Source organism: Phyllostomus hastatus, unplaced genomic scaffold, assembly GCF_019186645.2.
Source record: "Phyllostomus hastatus isolate PE091 unplaced genomic scaffold, TTU_PhHast_1.1 phas_scaffold_585, whole genome shotgun sequence".
NCBI classification, from domain to species: domain Eukaryota; kingdom Metazoa; phylum Chordata; class Mammalia; order Chiroptera; family Phyllostomidae; genus Phyllostomus; species Phyllostomus hastatus.
The window spans coordinates 26,067,374-26,076,248 of NW_025334037.1; the positions used below are offsets into that span (position 1 = coordinate 26,067,374).

General features: G+C 37.5%; 1 long non-coding RNA gene across 1 annotated transcript in view; it reads left to right on the forward strand.

Moving 5' to 3' along the window:
* Positions 1–8,402, forward strand: part of LOC123810062 — a 55,203-nt gene extending 46,801 nt beyond the window's left edge. The window contains exons 2-3 of the long non-coding RNA XR_006784173.1: positions 5,989–6,091; positions 8,331–8,402. This is a non-coding gene — a long non-coding RNA (uncharacterized LOC123810062). The remainder of the gene's footprint in view (positions 1–5,988; positions 6,092–8,330) is intronic.
* Positions 8,403–8,875: the final 473 nt, after the last annotated feature.

The following is an 8,875-nucleotide window of genomic DNA, read 5'->3' on the forward strand; positions in this document are numbered from 1 at the left end:
TATATCACTTAGTATATTACTCTATAGGTCCCTCCATGCTGTCACAAAAAGTAGGATTTCCTTCTCTTTTTTATCTGAGTAGTATTCCATTGTGTAAATGTACCACCGCTTTTGTATCCACTCATCTACTTATGGCAGCTGGGCTGCTTTCAAATCTTGGCTATTGTAAATTGCACTGTTATGAACACATGAGTGCATATATTCTTTCAAATTAATGTTTCAGGTTCTTCTTAGATATATTCCAAAAAGTGGAATTGCTGGGTCATCAGGTAATTCCATTTTTTAATTTTTTGAGGTAACTCCATACTGCTTTTCACAGTGGTTGCACCAAACTGCATTCCCACCAACAGCGAATAAGGGTTCCCTTTCTCCATATCCTCATCAACAGTTGTTTGCTGATGGATTGATGATATTCATTTGGAAAGGTGTGAGGTGATATCTCACTGTGGTTCTAATTTGCATTTCTCTGATGATTACTGACATTGAGCATCTTTTCATATGTCTATTGGCCATCTGTATGTCCTCTTTGAAGAAGTTTCTATTCAGGTTCTTTGCCCATTTTTTATTTGGACTGTTTGTTTTTTTGGTGTTGTTTTATAAGTTCTTCATAAATTTTGGATATTAACACCTTATCAGATGTGTCTTTGGTGAATATGTTCTCCCATTCAGTGGGGTGTCTTTTCATTTTGTCGATGGTTTTCTTTGCTGTGCAAAAACTTTTTCACTTGATGCTGTCCCATTTGTTTTTGTTGTTGTTGTGTGTTCTTTGCCTGATGAGAGACATCAGGAAAAAATGTTCTATGAGAAATGTCTGAGAATTTACTGTCTTTGTTTTCTCCTAGGATTTTTATGGTTTCAAGTCTTACATTTACATCTTTAATCCATTTTGAGTTTATTTTTGTGTGTGGCATAAGAAGATGGTCTAGTTTCATTTTTTTTTGCATATATCTGTCCCATTTCCCCAACACCATTTGTAGAGCAGACCTTCTTTACCCCATTGCATATTTTTGCTTCCTTTGTCAAATATTAATTGACCATTAATGCATGGGTTTATTTCTGTGCTCTCTATTCTATTCCATTGATTTATATGTCTGTTTTTATGCCAGTACCATGCTGTTTTGAGTACTATGACATTGTAGTATAGTTTGATATCAGGTAGCATGATTCCTCAAGCTTTGTTCTCCTTTCTCAGTATTGCTGTGGCTATTCAGAGTCTTTTGTAGTTCCATAAATTTATGGAATATTTGTTCTAGTTCTGTGAAATACACAATTAGTATGTTGATAGGAATTGCACTGAATCTATAGATTGCTTTGGGTAGTATGGGTATTTTAATGATGTTAATTTTCCCTGTCCATGAACACAGTCTATGCTTCCATTTATTTGTATTTTCTTCAGTTTCTTTCTTCAGTGTCTTATAATTTTCTGAGTACAGGTCTTTTACCTCTTTGGTTAAATTTATTCCTAGGTATTTTATTTATTTATTTTTGTTGCAACTGTAAATATACTTTTTTAAAGTTTCTCTTTCTGATAGTTCATTTTTTATGTATAAAAATGCAACTGATTTCTGGATATTTATTTTCTATTCTGCTACTTTACTGAATTCATTTATCAATTCTAGCAGTTATTGGGTGGAATCTTTAGGGTTCTCTATACACAGTATCATGTCATCCGAAAATAATGACGGTTCTACTTCTTTTTGTTCAATTTGGATGCCTTCTTGTTGTCCAGTTGCTGTGGCTAGAACTTCTAGTATTATGTTGAATAAGATTGTTGAAAGCAGACATCCCTATCTTGTTCCTGGTCTTAAAGGAAACGCTTTTAGTTTTTCCCCATTGAGTATGATGTTGGCTGTGGGTTTGTTGTATATGGCCTTTATTATGTTGTGGTATATTCCCTCTATTTGCATCTCAGCCCTTCCTACCAGTCTTGATGCGACTTCTTCTGTAAATCCTTGGTTGTAAGAGTTCTGATCAGCTGTTTTTCAGTCAGTAACTCAGGTTGATTGGTCTGTATTTTAGTTGTAATTGCAGTTTGGTCCTGGAAGGAGGTGAGTGCAACATGCACGTACTCCACTGCCAGCTTGGATCCCCTACCTCTTCATTTCTTACTACAAGAAAAATCTCAATAATCCAGTTATTCCATGGGTTATTATAATTTCACTTTTACTGGATTAACTAAATAATCAGAGGAAAAGTCATTTTTTTTCTGAGTTTCTGTGAATTTATTCTATAGAAAATCACAACTTTTGTGCCTGTGTAGATTGAGCTATATAGACATGTACTGGATGAGTAGACAAAACAATGTCATTTTAAACATTTTATTTATTTTTAGAGAGGGAAAGGGAGGGAGAAAGAGAAACGTCAATACGTGGTTGAGCCTCGCACACCCCCTAATGGGGACCTGGCCTGCCACTCAGGCATGTGCCCCGACTGGTAATGAACCTGCAACCCTGTGGTTTCCCAGCCGGCACTCAATCCACTGAGCCACACCAGCCAGGACCGAAAACAATCTTATTTTAAGCAGTGACTGTATTTAGGGTTTTGTGGTTCCTTATTCCACTTTTTTTGCCTTCCAATGCACACTGATTATTGAGGGAAAATATCTATTTGCAATTCCACAGGATCTTTTATCACAGTTCTCATCGGTGTTTGATTTAATGTGACATCTCCAATAGGCATGAGGGCAAGATTAGAAGATGTCTGATGATCCATCAGATAATGGGCTTGAAGCTGTTCAGAGAGGGTGTTGCTTCCTTTGCAGAACTGGTTAGAATTAGCCACTTTAGAGGTGGCTTTGTCTAAGGACACATATGTACTGTCACTGATGACAGAATAGAGATTTAAGGATATTATCAAGAAAATTGGATTGCAAGGAGAGAAATTAGAGTATGGCCTGGGTAGTAGGAAATTATTGTTCATTTTGTAGGAGTGATAATGGCATTCTGGTTGTGTAAGAAAATGTCCTTACTTTTTATACATGCACAGTGAAGTATTTGGGAGTGAAATGCTACGTCTGTATTTTTTAGAATAGTTTAGCAAAAAAAAGAGATTTTAAAATATGATTAAATGTTAATAACTGTTAAATAGAGATGATATATGCATGGATATTTGTTATACTTTTTCCACTTTGTTTGAAAATCTCTATAATAAGTAGTGAAAAAACTAACAGAGATAATACGTCTGTGCATGCACAAAAGGGACACATGGATTAAAATTTCTCTGGACTAATAGGCAAATTCAGTGTCCTGAAGTGGGGGGTTAGTTTCTGGAGTATGGTCAGTAACTTATAAACCAGTATAAAATGAAATTCCTGTGCAAAAATACTACTTATTTTATTTTTAAAAAATGCATTTAAAATTGCAGAACTGAAACTACAATGAAAGCATGATAGACATTTAGAAATGAAGACATACTCATTTTTATTTACCTAAGCTAAATGCTGAAAAGTTTGGGCGTTGACCTCAGGGTGAGGTAAAATGTTCCTTGAAGAAAATCACAGAATATAAAAGTTTGAGAAATTGGATTCTTGGATAAGAATCTGAGAGGAAATTGGAGTAGTCAGAATCGTGGTATAAACTAACTGAAAGTCTGAAGCTAATGACCTAAGTTATGAAAATGTAAACTGGACCAAGATGATTTTATTTTAGTCTTTGGAATTACCAGATTAATGTGCCTCTTAAAAATGCTTATTTTTGTCTTTTGAATGGTTATTACTACAGTATCTGTGTTCTACCCAAGTAATGTAATACTTTTTGATATGTTAGCAAAACACCTGTTTATCATAAACATATGTGTTTATTCATTTATTACCATAAAGCCACAGAAAGAAAATATACCTCTAATAGTGAAGGGATCCTTTTATTATAAAATTCTGGGAGAGCCCAGCTTCAATTGGGTTGACTTCAGGTCCTTTAATTCTTGCTGTACACAAATGCAGACCTAAATCTACTGTTATTGCATTTAATACATCATGTTGATTTAAAAATGTAAATGTTACCTATACAACACTTGCGAGCCCCAGTGCTTTAAATTTTATTTATTTACCTTTAGGGAGAGGGGAAGGGAGGGAGCAAGAGAGGGAGAGAAACATTGATTGGCTGCCTCCTTCCCACACCCCTTCAGGGGATGGAAGTCGCAAACCAGGCATCTGTCTGACCTGGTATCGAACTAGTGACCCTTTGTTCTGCAGGACAACGCCCAACCGAGTGAACCACACTGGTCAGGGCCAGTCTTGTTCATACGGGGAAGAAACTCTTTCCTTTGCAACACCAATTTATTTTCCAATTAATAAATATAAAATGGGCTTGATGTGAAGGAGGGGACCCCTGGTGAGAAATGTTTCACCAAATCAATATCGCCATTTGAAACGACTTTAAACCTATACTCAAGATGGACATGACTTTTACTACATATGAAACCTCTGGTACACTTGGCCTTCCAAAAAGCAGGTGCTGCTGATTAACCAGGACAAGGTGCAGCTGTGTGATAGGAGGAGGGGACGGGCAAATCCGAATCCTTGATTCCTTGGAATTTGCTTTTTATCCAGAGGAGTGTGGTTCAACAGATCAGACCATAGACCAAGAAACAAAAGATGAAGGCTATTCTAACGTCTTAAAATTTAAGTGTGTCTCTGAAGTTAGCACTGCATTAACAAATTTTTTAAAAAGAACAGGGTGCATTACTTCGAAGTCTAGTTTTCCTACTAAGTACTGACCTCAGGGTCTTTATCTGCAAATTTAAGAGATCTCTCATTAAATAACTGCTAACATTTCTTCAAACTGTTTACTCTGTGCCAGGCACTGTTTTGAGTGCTTTACATTAATTTTTTAAATTTTCACAACTCCATAAAATAGATATTCTGATTATGCCTAATTCATCCGTTAGGAAACTCCACATTTTGAGGTGATCAAGTGCTGGGCAGTCAAGGGTTTTAGCGGCAGGAGGGCCCGGGGAAGGCATTTCATCAGAGAGGCAGAGCAGCAAGGTGGGTAAGGGTGCAAACTCTGTACCCAAAATATGTAGCTTTCAGACTTGGATCCTTCACTCGTTAGGGTCACCTGCAGGGCAACCGACTAACCTTGGTTTGCCTCAGTGTCCTCATCGGTAACACGGGGCTGGTAGTGGCGTCTGCATTGTAAGGCTGTTAGGATGCAATGTGCAGTGTCTGTCGTTAACTAGGAAGTTCTCAGTAAATGTTACAGATGAAATGAGGATGAGGGTGATGATAGGGACTGGGTCAGTAGACACTATCATTTTACTTAGAAGAACATCTGACAGTATTAGGAGATAAGTTTGGAAAAAGTCTGCTGGTTGTAGTGGTGGTCTTGATGGAAAGAATGGAGTTATTATTAGTGATACTGGATGGTTTCTCAGAGAAAGGAAGGAATTCGGTGGAAGAAGGAAAGCAAAGAGGGGGATTGTTGGCCTACACAGGCAGGAAAATGCGTGTTATAATTCGGTGAAAAGTTCAGAGGAACACGGTGACAGTCCCACATAGAAATGGGACCGAAATTCAGGTGCTGATACGGAGTTATTGCAGTTCCTCTGGATCATCCCAGACACGTATAAAGTGTTAGAGCCAAATGGGGCCTTGGAAATGTCCTGCACAAACCTCTCCTTTTACTTTTTACATTTCCTATGAGCACAGCATTTGGTGAAATTTGGCCAGTAGCACAGTACAGTGAAGCGGGGAAATGTGTGGTGTGCTGAAAGAGGGATTTCAAGTAAGGATGAAGGGAAAGAGAGAAATTCCTTAACCTTCAGAGTGATGCCCCGCTAGGAAAGCAGTATAGATACAGCAGTGGATTTTCCCAAATTAATTAAAAGAGGAAGAGAGGGGAAAGGGGGTAGGGGGAGGGAGGGTGGGAGGGAGGAGAGAGAGAGAGAGAGAACACTAACTTTATGCTAAATAAAGTCAGATTGGGTTTGCAGCTACTGTTTAAAAAGCCTATGATAAAGAAAATTCTTTTTTTTTTTCATTATTTCTAGGAACTTGGTTTCCTAAAATGGAAAGGAAGTTTGGGGGAGTTTGGCAGCATTGATGGTTCCAGCACATGAAGACTCAAGCCATTTGCAGCTGGTGTTGAAACTAGTAAGCAGTTAATGTTCATCTGTTAATCTGTTACAGTTCGGGATGACTATATCTTGGCTTTTTAAAAAGTGGCTTTCAACTACGTTTCTGCTTAGGGCATTCTTTTAAATAACCAAGGGTCTTAATAGGAACTAATGAGTCAGGTTAATTTGATGTGGCGTTCTGAGCAGGGGAGAGGGCAGGAACCCTCATTTGGAACACTAAAAATGCTTTGCAGAGTTTCCGGTACAGTTCTCCCAGCCAGAGTTGGGTTGGAGGGAGTTTCTCCCAGGGGGTTAAAGGCTCCCCACTGTGCCTGCTCCCCAGTTACAATAGCATCGGGTTACTGAATGAGGACTAGATTGTCTGTTTATGTGGAGAAAAAAAAAGCCAACAGCACAGAGGCTGAAGCAAAGAGAAGGTTGTTATGGCTCTGAGCCCACTTGTGTATTATTCTTTATAAAAAAGCATTTACCTACCATGTCAGTATTTTAGAAAGAGGCTTTTAGTTTGTCATTTTTTTTATTAAAAAAGAAAAGCATTGCTGTTATTTCTGCCTGTGTTATTGTCTGCGCTGTTGTAGGGGTTGAGGACTTCGGAGGCTCTCCGTGCGGTGCCCCTCCGCCTTGGCCGAGGTTGCAGGCCATGTCCCTTGTGGGAGAAAGGCTTCAGGAAAAGGGGCACAGCTCCGGGATGGATGCCATGGTAGTTCAAGTCTGTCTTCTTTTTGCCTTTTGGTCCTGACTGCCCTGGCTGCTCCCACTTAGCATCTGCTGGTTGTTGGGTGTCGGAATCGAGTTAGAGACGAAGAAACTGAGGCACAGTGTAGTTACATACTTACCTTCAATCCTTCAGGGGCACATGACAAGGAGAACAGAGAGGCAGAACTCAGACTTGGAGTCTGGGTGGAGACCTAGTAGGCCACGTTGCACCTGCCTTAGACATTGGTTGGGCCTGTGAGTGGCCGACTCTCCTACCCTCAAAAGAAAACTGCACTTTGCTCTTACAAAATCATCTGTACCAGAAAGGTCACATCCTTTGAAAACAGGGCTTAGAAATGGAAACTAGGCAATAGTGACTTCAGGGAGAGGAACTTTTTAGTGCTCATGCATATAAATTTTATACGTTCTGTATTGCTCTAAAGTTTTAAAATTTGTTATGAGCAAGATACTTTCAAAGGTGTGAAAGGTGCTGTCTGTGGTTGGCATTATTCCTTGTCGTTCTAACTTACTTAAGCTCTCCAACTTTATTCATCCGTGTTTGACCCCCAAATGGGATGTTCTGGTGAAGAACAGAAAATAACGAGGGTCTGGCAAATGAAAGCTCACAGGTTCCTGGTGGGGGTTGCAAATATTTATGTTCGGGGTACGGAGAGGTAACATTAGCCAGATGGTAATACGTGCACCGAAACACAGAAACAAAATCAGAATATGCCCTCGGGTGTTGGGGAGAGCAACATTGGGCAAATTTTGTTGGTTTGTTAAAAAAAAAAAAAAGCCAAGTATGGTACAGTACAATTATATAGAGGGAAAACTAGAAAACATATCTAGGAAAAGAAATTCAGGGAAGAAACACCATAATTAGTTCTCACGTCCCCTTTTAGAGTTTGAAATAGTAGATCCTTATGTAAAATCAGGGAAAATGTAAGGAATCTGAAATATTTCTAAGCAGAAGATAATTTTTCTCTGGAGAGAAGGCATGTGAGTTAAGAATGCAAACCTGCATTAAAATGGAGAGAAAATTATGAGCAGAAAGAGGGAGAGGGGCAAAGAGGGTCACTGTTTTAAAATATTTACCCTAAATCTTACTCTGTCTTAGAGTGTTTATTATTTCCATCTTAGAGTATTTAGTGTTTTAAGTATTTCTTTTTGGAGGAATTGACTTGAAGCTAGAAAAGCTTTTGAAAGTTAGAAAGTTTAGGGGTTATATTTTTTCTTTCACATTTATTAGAAATTTAGGCCATAGAAACTATGTATTAAATAGGCATTATTATGTGTTAAAAAGCATTTAAAACATTTAAGGATAGTTAATGACAAATATATTGAAAGAGTATTAAAACCTTCTTATAAGACTCTGTGATAAAATTTAAAATTTAAAACGGTGGTTTTTTTAATGGGCAGTTTTGATTTCATTTCATTATATTTAAGCCTTGCTGTCTAAAAGGAAGGCTCAAAAAATTCAAATAGCCATCATCCTATATTATGATTTTTAACAGAAAAGTGATTACAATAATTAACCTGTATCTTCTTCATTTTTGTAGGAAAATGCCAAAAGCTTTATCTCCTGAAGAATTGAGGAGATTCTTGTAAAGGTGAAACTTTTCATCTTTGGGTAAGGAAATATTTTCTATTATTTATGTATCTGTTGAAAAGAGAGTATTTCAATTAGAGGGAAGAAGAAACATGTACGTAAGCTCCGCTCATCCTAAATGATATACAACACTATGAAGATTATAGAAAGCCAGATTTTTAAATTAAATAAAATAAATTAGTTGGAAAATTTTCACTTAAAAAGATCAACTTCTGAGGGAAAAAATATAAGACCCTTTTTTTTGCACTTTCTAACAGGCTGACATGATAATAGGATCCCTATTTTCTGTCTTTTCTAAGTATTTAAGACAAGACAAAATTAAAATTATATTTAGCAAAATCAGGAACTAGAGATTTTTTCAGACACTTAGAATATTCCTAAACATAAATGTGGACATGTGTGATAATAAATAAAGTACTATTGTGAAAATTTGAGAGATTGGTCACTGCTTTATAAGCAGGCCAATGAATTAAAGTTAATTAAGATTTGGGCAGT